Below are 11,908 nucleotides of genomic sequence, written 5' to 3'. Positions count from 1 at the left end.
TCGCTACTTATTGTTCGCGCCGTCACATTTTGCGTTTTCGTGGCATGTGGCACAACACGAGGCAGCTGTCCCTTGATCTCCCTGGGGCCCAGGCACTTGAGGTGCTGAGGGTGGGATGGGATGGGGTGGGTGGGGGCGAAGAGGGAGACGAGGAGAAGAGGGGAGGGGCTGCGAGATGCAGGAGGGCCGTGGAAGTGGCCTTCACAGCGAGAGCAGCGTGCGAAGGAGTTGGGATTTGTGCAGATTGCGAGGCTCATTCAAACGCCGCCCGCTGGTGCTGCGATTCGCAGGGACTCGGCCTCCATATGGTAATTTTAGCAGGGCAGGGGGCGGAGGTGTGTGGGGCGCGCGCGTGTGTGCCTGTGTGTGTGTGTGTGCTTGTGTGTTGGAGTGGGTTCCCGACTAGCAGCTAGTAGCTAAGCTCGGACAGAGCACGGGCACCGAAGGCAGCGGACGCCACTCTGCACCTTTCTTGCAGCGACAGCATCCACGGAGCCGTCGACCCCAGGGTAGCAGGAGCCAGCGGGAACGGGAGAGAGCTGGGGTTAGCAGGAAGCCAGGCATCGCATGGACCTCGGTAGGGACTTAGCATGATAACGACATCTAGATCGAGGTGTGTTTGTTTGTGTGTGTGTGTGTGTGTGTGTGTGTGAGAGAGAGAGAGAGAGAGAGAGAGAGAGAGAGAGAGAGAGAGAGAGAGAGAGAGAGAGCGCACTTGTAGGCATGGGGTAGACGCCCAAGCAGATGCCTGCGATAACAGATCTGCTCCTTGAATGGACACATATTTTACTCCCACGTATGTATACTCCGTGTGCGGCGATCCTCTTTAGATCTTTGCAGGACTAGAGCTATAGCCAGCTCAGATGGTTCACGTGGTTTAATTAGTCACTCGAGGAGGTTGGGATTGTCTCAATCAGCGAGGTGTCCCCAACGTTCTATGTAAATGGCCAAGGCGACTGTCAGTCGGTGCTGTTGCTGGAACCATATATATATATAGTCTCTCTCTCTCTCTCTCTCTCTCTCTCTCTCTCTCTCTCTCTCTCTCTCTCTCTCTCTCTCTCTATATATATATATATATATATGGCATGTGGCGAGCATACTCACCTAAATGTATTGTTGCGCTCTCTCTCTCTATGTATATATATAGGTAAGAAGTAACCTAATGGAGGAAGAGTGTCTGTGCCCCCCTTTAATGTTTTACGTGTCGCCATCTGACCACTTTTTATTGGGTGACATATCATATGAGCACTTTAGTGTAGGGCACGTAAAACTGGAGATGGAGGTAGGGCTGAACATGCCTTAAGACTGCTCAAAGAACTAAAGTGAGCAGCTCGGGGAAATAGATGCTGCATACCACAAAAAAACGAAAAATAGCTCTCCTGAGCCTTTCTCAAAACATATGCATGGCTGGCTTTGAGGAGAGTTAACTTTCACCCTATGCCTGTGTGCAGGTAAGTCATTCATGCTGTGCCTAATTACCTATGCATGTGCTTTGGCTTACTTGGCTTTAAATAGGTATGTGATGTAAGTGAGCGTTCATTGTTCTTTTGGGTGTGAACCCTGCGTTATTTTAAAGACGTGTATAGATTACAGGGAGAGGGTGAAGGAAATGTTTTATTTGTAAACAGGATCGAACTATTAAAAAAAAAAAAAAACCGACCTCCAAATAAAATGTCTCTGAAATAACCTAATATTTTAAGGTAGATCTAGGCCCCTCGGCTTTGGAGCAAACAGAAAAGCATTCGCATAATAGACACTGATTTGAAACAGCATATCAAATGCATTGTCGCTTAGTAAAGCGGTGCTTGGCTTTAAGCCAAGCCAAGTTTTAAACGAAATGCAATACATTACTAATGTACCGCAGCTAAGATAGAACATACAACATGGTTGAAAATGTCTTCCTTAGATAAAGCTCTCCCTCACCTGGGTCTGGCCACATTTTTAAAGAGCGTATTTGAAAATTAAAGGTTTCTGGAGCCAAAACAGGAATAAATATTCATACAAGGCAGTCTAAAAGCACTTTAAACTGTCCCTATTATGCAAGCTTCGGTTTTGCTCCGCCCTCTATTTTATTATATCGCTCATGATGAGGTTACTAATCAAACTTTTGAATCTCTGGTTGCTGCCATTATCGTCGATCAACACAACATGCAAGTATATATTACATATTTTTATATAAAAATCCAACCAACCGACCTCTCCTCTTTTTTTTAATTTTTTTTTTAAAAAAGAGGCTCCTGACGCTTGAAAAAAATTGCGTTAGGAACAATGTCTGTACATATTTTGCAAGCCCTACGGAAAAGGAAGAAGCAGGGAGCAAAATTGCATCTATAGAGGAGCGACACGGCAGAACAGAGGTATTGCCAAATCATAAACAAACAAAAAATGTTATTTTTTAAAAAATGTTTTGTTTATATAAAGAAAAGAAAAGAGAGAGAAAGGCAATCCAAAGACCGTAACTTCCAGTAAATGTTTTAAAAATGCAAATCTACCTTTACATATGCATCAGTATGAAAAATAATACCCGCTGGAGCCAACCGGAGCAGCAGCAGGAGGAGGAGGAGGAGAGCAGAATGGCGCAGCGTTGATTATGCAGAGAGAGATGTCTGGGCTGTGCCGGAGCCTCCGGGTAACCTGCTCGGCTTCTGCAGCAGCTTCTCCCAGCAGCGCTGCGCGCAGGCCGGCTCCCTCGGTTGGCGCCAGGAGCCGATCGGCAGGAATCTCATTCCCCCCATGTTTTAGCAGATCTTGGCCATTTGGGTTTTTGCTTGTTTGGTTTGGTTTGGTTTTTTTGGAGAGGGGGGCAGTTGTTGTTGCTGCTGCTGCTGCTGCTGCTGCTGTTGTTTTAGGACGAAAGGCTTGCTTTGGTGAGCTCAGCTTTTTCTCTCTCCCACCCCCGCCCTTCTTCATCTTCTTCTTTTTTTGCGTTCCTTTAATTAAAATCTTCAATGAAAGGAGGCGATCGCTCCGGGAATCTACAGTCTCTTCTTCAAGCGGCAGGATTTGCATATTTTTTTAATGCCCTAATTTCCTTGATGTATGTAAATGTAGCCGGACGTACAGTAAGACTCGAGCTGACGTCAGTGGACGTGACCTCGCTGCTAAACCTTGAACGTGAAGCTGGGATGAGGGAAAGCGGAGAAGGAGGGAGGAGAGCGAGAGAAACGGGGGAGAGAGGAGGAGGGGGGGGGAGGGAGAGAGGGAGATGCGAGAGAGCAGTAGCAGCAGCGGCGGCTGCTGCTGCTGCTGCTGCTGCTGCTGCTGCTGCTGCTGCTGCTGCTGCTGCTGCTGTGCAAACAGAAACAGCGGAGACGACCGGAAGATGCAAAGAGACAGCCAAAGACCCGGCGAAGAGTCTCTCCTAGTCAGATATCGCCAGCTCTCTCTGCCTCCTTGTACAGCACTGTGCGAGCCTGGCAGCATCTCCCTCTAACAAAATAAACATTTGCATAACCCCTCCGCTTCCCAATATATTCCCTCTCTTGATAACAAGAAAGCAAATGCAACGTGCGTACTGTGTGTGTGTGTGTGTGTGTGTGTGTGTGTGCATGTGTGCATGCATGCATGCATGCATGTAGGGGAGATGTCCCCCAGTAGACCTATTTTTCTCTCATCCTCCCAATGCGCAGCTCTCTGAAGTGGTGATACAAAAGTGGGGGTGCAGCAACTGCTTCACCTCTCTAGAAGATCATGGGCTTCAGAGAAGGACCATAGCCAGCCATGTATGTGCCACTCACCACGCCAGCCTACGTGTGTTGCGTAGTACAGTGGTGGTGTTCTGCAGTATGAAGGGAATGCCGATGGCACATATGTACACAAAGAGGAGGAGGATGAAGAAAGAGTGTGAAAGAGAAGAGGAAGAAAGGAGGCATTCATGGCCTCTGTATGTATGAAGGAAGGAAAAGAGAAAGGCGAGGACGACTAGGAAACGCACCTAGATCACCTGTGACTTGTAACCTTTGGCAATTCAACCTTATCATACAGTTTTTCTGCGGGCTCAGATGCGGAAGTCAACCTAGAACACGGTCTTCTTTTGGCTTTACTGTATTCTGGTTGGGAGACAGAGACTGAATGTAAGGATAACCCGGATTCCTGCAGTCAATTCTGCACTGGACTTTTTTTTTTAAAAAAAAAGAAAAGAAAAAGGAGCTATAGAAGTGGTGTGCGGCGTGGTGGAGGTGAGAAGGATGTCTGGAAATCTTGCTTTCCCCGTCCCCTCGCCCGTCTCGTTTTTGTATTGTTTGATTCCCAAGCGCTAGGTCGAGTTTTCTCGAGGATCGGCCCTATACTTGGAGCCTATCCAGCTTTGGGTTTTTTTGAGGGAGGGGATGAAGACCCTCTTCAGTCAGCGTCACCTGGCTGGCTCCCTTTCCACCATCCAACCCACAAACCATCCTTTTGACGTTGTCCACCATGGCATTCGCTTCCGATTCTGCCACCGCCTTTTGGAAACTAGTCCAGGTGTAAGACAGCCGAAGAGGCAAACGAGCGCCTTCCCCTTAATCCTCCATCCAGTGATTCACCTGTATTAAAATATCGAGGTAGCCTTGACAGTTAGAAGCTATTTGTGCTCCGTATTGTCCAGGAGAGCAATACGTAGTCCATGGAACATTCTGTCCCTGCTTGCTACATATACAGATATATCTATATCTATCCCCCGAATAATGTGTTCTTTCTCCGCTCTTTATTAGGCTGGGGCAGGCAGCTAAGCAACAGCCAGAATACTCCTGCCGTGGTGGGTGTGTAAAGAGAAGGCTATGGCAGCCATTGACGAGAACACGAGCGACAGCCTCTCCTTAGGCTACATTTGGCGGGAAAGTTGCTACCAGAGCAGAAAGGTCTGTGCTTTCAGACGGCGCCTCTCCCTCCTTGGGTTTCTCATTAACGGCTTCCCCGTCCTCCCCCTCCCACCTCCCGGCAGCCCACATTTCCATACGAGATGCTCATTTGAATCTGTGCCCCCTCCCTTCGCGTGGCTCCACCCCTGCAAGCCTCCCCCCTCTCTATCCCAGACACTCGTCTCCAACACGCAGCTGTGGACATCTCGCGACACACCTACAAACGACACCCAACGGCCTCTCAGACACAGCCCTGCTGCTGGGGAAACGTGTCCACATGCAAACCTCGTCGGGAAGGAAACGCGCCAACCGAAGCGCTTCTCTCCCAAGGCGCGGAATCCTTAGCAACGCCCCAGCACACCCTGGCCATACTCACAAGTCAGTATTCCTGTATGCACTCTGAGCACCCGAAATCACACAAGGGGCTAGCCTTCTCTGTTGCGCAGCCCTACACCCGTGTCCTAGGACACAGACGCACACGCGCCCGCCCGCCTCCTATTGCACTGAAACATGCGTGTATAGGGCGCAACCTGCACCCGCGTTCTTCCAAATGAACCGTACTGGGGCTCATTCTCTTGCTAGCCTCTGTGAGTAAGAAGGACGGGTGCCCTTTCAAATCCTTCTCCGCCGAAGGCATCAACTCGAGAAGCCTGGCTTTTACCTAAAAAGCGTTTAAGAAAAGGAAAAGAAAGCCGATGTTGAAGTATCGGCAGCCCAGGCAGCCAAAGTGTTCGACAGAGTCCTGACCTACCGCGGAAGAGCACGGAGCAAGTTTACAAAAAAAAAAAAAAAACCCTCAGATGGCCACGAGTGTTTTGCAAAGAAGAAGGCAACAGCATAAACTCACAATAGCTGGTTGCCTCAAGAATTGAAGAAAGAAAAGGAGTGAGAAAGGAAGGAAGAAAGGCATAGAGAGCAACTCTATTCTTCGGAAGGAAGCATTAAAAAGAAAAATCGTGAAAGTGAAAAGTTTTTTGTTTTGTTTTTAAAGGCGGGCTCTTAATGCAAAGGTAGTTTTTTAAAAAGAAAAAGAAAAAGAAAAGAAAAGAAGAATTCCACGCAGAAATGCATATTTCCCTGCTCTTCCACCACAGGGAAATGTAGCCATTGCTCCCGTTTAGGCTAGACATTTCTAATTTGTTCCGTCTGTCAGAAAAGGGCTGGGAGAGGGTTTGGTGCAAATTCATTATCTCTGGCAACGCATAACGTATAGCAGGGATTGAAAAAGACCGTGGCAATGGACGAACAATAGGGCTTCAGTTCGCGAGCAACAAAAGCGTTGGGGAAACTGGTTGAATTTCAGAGCACGTCCTGCTTTCCAGAGAGGGCTGGGCTAGACCTCGCCAACCCCCCCCCCCGCCCCCGGTTTTTTTTTTTTTTAACTTGCAGAGTGGCTCACACATACAATACTTCACTTTCTACTCTGGCGCTTTGTGCAAGCTGTATTGGGAAAAGAAAACTGTTTGTTTAAATCCCCTCTTCATTCTCACCCCCCCTCTGGATGGAAAAGGACCCATTTTAGAATGCAGTCGTGCAAGTGTTCTACGATGGAACTTTAAAAAGCCAGTTATAAATAGAGATGAGGAAAGGGATGATCCGAATCTTGGGAGACTTTGAAACTGCTTTCTTCGATTTAAAATGAAGTTTTGGCTAAGGAATCCTTGTTGCTTGCCGAAGATTCCACCACATTCACCTAAGATCTAGGATCACACTGTCCTCCCCCCACCCCAAATCTGTTGGAACGAGGAGAAACGAGAAAAAGTAAGTATATCTGCCGACTTCTCACGACCAGCCTTCTTTATAAACTAAATGTGGGGAAACTGGGGAAGGGGGAGAAAGTGTGGACTATGCGAGAACTTTATGCTACAGTTGTTCAGCTGATTCACGAGCGGTGTGTGTGTGTTACTCTGAACGTGAACTCCATCGGTGTCTGTGTCAGGTTCAGGGCTAGAAAGAGGAAGAGCGAGATAGTTGCTTCATTGAACAGGTTGCATTGTTAGAGCTTCCATTGACTTTCCCTGCAACCTAGGAGGAAGATAAACAGAAGTGGAGAGCTTTATGGGTTAACCGGAGAGCTTCTGATGATTTTGGACGTGTGATATGAAACCTGTTGGCGTTGCAGGCACTTCCTCGGGACGAGGGGACTATTAATTAGCACACAGATTGACAGCGAAGGCGGGGGGGGGGGGGGGAAGAGAGAGAGAACAGTGAAAAATGGAAAGAGAAAGTGTTCGGTGAAAATAACTCAGGCTGCACATTTGCTTATTTTAGAGAAGGGTGCAAGGGAGGCGCTTTCTCACAATGTATTTAGAGATCCAAACTTCCCGACTTAGCACCTCCCTTTGACCACCTTAACTTGGACTTTTGTGGCTATACCAGTTGAAAGATATATTATTTACTTGCATAAGGGTTGAAAAGAGTGAGGAAAGCTGTTGTTGTCGTGCCTTACATCTAGAGAAGCAGTTCTTTCTGTAACTTCAAATAGGCACGACTGGTGAAATAATATGTCTAATGAATTCCTAATTTGAAACTTGTTCCCTACTTGGACTGCCAAATTTATAAAGAAAGTAGTGTAATTAAATTTATGGCAACGTGAATTTGCCTCGCAAGTATATGTGGATTGATTTACCTTGGCATTGTTTGCAAGCAGCTTTCGAGGTGTAGATTAGAAGTCGTTGGCAACGTTTTCATTGGTTTTGCTAGTTCTGAATGAGACGCTCAGGTTGTGGGTTCGAGAGCGCCTGTGAGAAGTATGATAGCTTGGGCGAGTTGCGAACAGCTCCATGCACAAGTCAGTAAAGGACCAAATCCTGTACAAGCTTACTTGGGAGTAAATCAATGGGGCTTGCTGCTAAGCAGACACACACACAGGTTTGCGTCGTAGACCGACTTAGGTGATAGGTTTTGGAGTCGATGTCGCCCTTGGATTTGAGTCGGTCGTTCAGGTAGCGTTGGGTTCTAGATCGGCCAAACTCCCAGATTGCCTGGCTTCGCTGAGCTGCCAGAGTCTTGGAGCCTCCAAAGTACAGGTTGCTATTAAGCCGGTGGAGTTTCGCCTCCACGCTCTCTCCTCCCACCCACCTTGAATGCTACTCACTCTAAGCACACCCAGTTCGCCAGCTCCAATGGGGAGCAAAGTCGAGAACCATGTATTTATGCAAGAGGGCTCATTAAAAAAAAAAAGGTGGGAGAGGAGACTGAAGAAGGATACCCAGTATATTCAGGGAAAAGAGCAAATAGTGCTTCTCCTCGTCCTTTTTTATTTTTTAAACACACGTGATTGATTGGGAGTAGCATTAGGACACCCCCTTTCTCTCTCCCCCCCCTTTTTGGCTGAAGTGATTAACACCATCCTGTGATGCAAAGAAGAGGGGTGGAGTGGGGGTGGCGAGAAGGAATACATGCACGAACACTGCTCTTCTTTGAGTAAATCTGTAACTAGCCTGAGTCTGTTTAGAGCCAAGCAACTCCATGAAGCCAGCAGCGATCTGAACCTGCAAGGCTTGAAGAGAGAAAGAGAGAGAGAGAGAGAGAGAGAGAGAGAGAGAGAGAGAGAGAGCGTTTTGCATATTTTGAAAGTGGAGGCTAGGTGGAGCCTCCGACCTTTATTAAGCAACTGGCAGCCTACAGCATGTAAATACAGACGCCTCTCCCTTCCCCGCCTCCCACCCCACAAATCAAGCTATTCTTATAATCTCAGTTTAGAAATTCGGCCTCCCTTCTCTCAGATTCTGGGCTTTCTATCCCAGTTTACCACTGAGGATATATACATATATATCTAAAATGAAATATTTAACTCTTCTGACACCAGAAGAGAACATACACACCTGGTTTTTATTTCCTGTTCAGCATATCAATTCATTTTAAGAAAATAACATTAGCAGCTCTTTGGACAATGCAGTTTGGAGCCACGGGTCACAATCCACCAATAAGTTCTCCTGAGCAGCCCTCATGAGGAGAGCTGGTGTAGGCAGCAGGATAATGCCCTACCCCAACACATTAATTTTCATGGGGGTTGCGCAGGAGAACTTCCTGGAGGATTTTGCCTCTAGGATTCAGTGGATTGGCTGATCTTCTTCTTCCTCTTCTTCTTCTTCTTCTTCTTCTTCTTCTTCTTCTTCTTCTTCTTCTTCTTCTGCTTCTTCTGCTGCTGCTGCTGCTGCTGCTGCTGCTGCTATACAGGCCTTGAATCAGAATGCACTAGTACAACCCATAAATAAACATAAATATTTATTTTTAAATAATCGTACGCCTCTCTCTCTTTTTGTCTATTTTCCAGAGCCAGACAGCAAGCGACCATCAAATGGAGTGACAATCAACACATAAAGGTAATCCCTTTTAAACCTAATGATTAAATTAAGAAATGTACGTGGATGCCGAATAAGCAACAGCACACACACACAAAAGTAATAGCATAACATTTGCCTCTGAGAGACCATTGTGCAACGTTTTCAGACCTTTTACCTTTCGCGCCCTGGATATTAGGTGTGGCAATACTGCAGACATATGGTCCTAAATATATTGTTTGTGGAAGGTACAGTAAGTATAGAAACCAATATCAGGAATACAATAAAAAGCCAAGCAGGTACAACGAGACTTCTTGGGGCATGCAGATTCGCGGAATGAAATGACTTTACACTGGGCTCTAAAGAGAGGATTGCAGTTTACGTTTAAGACTGCAATCCAGTTTCCTGTGAGTAAGTTCCATTGAATTCAATTGGACTTACTTTTTAGTAGCCATGTGCAGAATTGAGCTCCAAGTGAATTATCGAAGAATCAGGGATTGGAATGTGTGCTCTTCAATCTCGGAATTATGGACATCTTTTCATGGGAGCCTAGCAGGCTTCCTATATAGACACACCCTTCCCCACCATGAAACCGGAGGACTTGTCCCGAAAACAGAATTTTGGTTCGTAGGTGGTGCAACAGATAAGATCCACTCTCAGGTTAACAGCGCTTGTTTATTCCAAAGGAACCCCTTGCAGGATTCTCCGCCTTTACGTCACAACCATCTGGAGACACATAAAGAGATTAGAAAATAAGCATGGCAATCACATCCAAATATACAGGCCATTTATTAGAGAGCCTAGTTAGAGTTCAGGATATTTCAAATAAAGCAGATTGCTTTAAAATGGCGATTCCATCGTTCTCGGTGAATTTTTATTTTAAAATAAGGCTAACCCGCTTACTGGAAATGCCTATAACGAAAAACAAAACAAAACCCAGCAACATGGCGGTGTGGTCAGTTTAGCAGTACCAGAGGCGCCTCATACAGCTGCATTTACTGCTTATCCAAATGTGGTTTATTTTACGGAAAAACGGAATTGTAAAGAATACATGGAGAGAACAATTGATTCATAGGCACTGTAGACATTCAGAGACGTCAGGGGTTTTCTACGCTGCCTTAACAACACCTTAAACACACATAATTGGAAATCCCATTGAAAGTAACTGATAATCCTTCCATGCGAAGATATTTAGAATAACGTGTGGATTTCCTAGATACCTGCAAAGCAAAGGAGAAGCAGGGAGGGCGATCCTTTCTGTGTTTAATGATCAGCAAGATTATCCTTGTGACGTTAGCTGTTTTCACGTCATGAGGGCTCCAAAGGCTATCGATCTGCAAAACGACACAGGTGTGTTTCTTGGTCTACGTGGTAACTGATAGAGGAAAACAAGTCATGCTCTTTTTAAGTGCAGGAGGTGAATAGTAGCAGAAGTCCCATTGAATTCAATGCATCCTGAAAGCAGCGTCAAAATAAATAAGAGCCAAGGCTTACCTCGTTAGCCAACTTCATTTTAAACGCATTCGGGCGCGTGTACGCACGTGTATATATGCCAATATGTATAGCATGCCCAGAGAGACATCACGTTATCTGAATGTTCTTGTCTCTGATTTTAATGCATCAGCTCATAAGCCTGGTCTGTTATAGCACATGCCCGATCACTCGCACTGCTGCCTCTAGCTATTGCGAAATAAAGTGGGGGGCAGGGCTTTGTTCTGTGTATCTGCCAATTCAGAGAAGCTCATTAGACTTCTACAGACCATCAGAAGGAACGTGTGTCTTTATACATACTGCTGCTCAACTCACTAATGCCGCTGGTACCTATGCAGCCTCAGATGGTTAAAAAAAAGCGCAGCTCGCTGCATAGTACATAGGAATCCTCACCATTTTGTTCTGTCTGTGGAAGAACAGAGGCATGGCCTTCTCGTGTTGTCTTATATAACATGACACTGATGCCATAAGCATGGTGTACCTTACTATGGCATTTCACGATGCATAATTAACAATACAGGGAGGGCACTGAATAAAAACAGTTGTGGCTTGAGTGCATGGTCAGTTGTGAAAGTGCTTTGTTTTTAGAACATTTAAAGGTAGCATCAACCTAGGAATCATTTCAATCAATTAATCGGGGACTTTGCCTTGCCATTACTTTATTTTGCTTTCTTTTTGCCTGTATAAATGGCAGGATTCATCTTTAGCCATTGACATGTCTAATTTCGAGTATTGAAAGTAGACATTGGGAAAGTAGACATGTCTCGCTCCACAAAACCCCACAGTTTTCGCCCTTCAGGGTAGTGACAGGCATGCAGGTTAGATACCCTGGAAAACACACAAGCACGTTAATATGGTGATGATGGCTGGTTGTGATGTGTGTGTGTGCGTGTGTGCGAGCGAGTGCACATACACTTAGGTATCGCACACAGGCGCGCGGGCACACACACATACACAAATGTTGCCTTTTTATATGTGAAGGAGAAAATGCTAACTCATGCAGGTATGGCACATTGTAGGAAAGATGCCTTTTTAAAATCCACTCTGAAGACTGTCCTTTAAACAATCCTGGACCATATTGAACAGTATAGTATATATTGTTTCCTTTAGCCCTTAGCACACTATACCTTAACATGCAATAGCAGGACTCCTGGTTCTTTTAGGAGTGTGGGGGCAGACATAGATTTGCTGAATGTTTAAATATCCATCCTTTATAAACTGCCAAGCGGTTGAAGTGTATTTATTAATTTGATCAGTAAACAGCGCAGATCTCTGCCGTGAGATTCAAGGTTT

The 11,908-nt window shown here is 45.9% G+C and overlaps 1 long non-coding RNA gene across 1 annotated transcript in view; it reads left to right on the top strand.

The window, feature by feature from the left end:
* Positions 1–342: 342 nt before the first annotated feature.
* Positions 343–11,908, top strand: part of LOC117054915 — a 100,190-nt gene continuing 88,624 nt past the window's right edge. The window contains exons 1-2 of the long non-coding RNA XR_004427554.1: positions 343–577; positions 9,118–9,166. This is a non-coding gene — a long non-coding RNA (uncharacterized LOC117054915). The remainder of the gene's footprint in view (positions 578–9,117; positions 9,167–11,908) is intronic.

The sequence above is a fragment of the Lacerta agilis genome, chromosome 11 (genome assembly GCF_009819535.1).
Source record: "Lacerta agilis isolate rLacAgi1 chromosome 11, rLacAgi1.pri, whole genome shotgun sequence".
Classification (NCBI taxonomy): Eukaryota; Metazoa; Chordata; class Lepidosauria; order Squamata; family Lacertidae; genus Lacerta; species Lacerta agilis.
The sequence above is the reverse complement of the archived record's forward strand: the minus strand, read 5'-3'. Positions and strand labels throughout refer to the sequence as shown.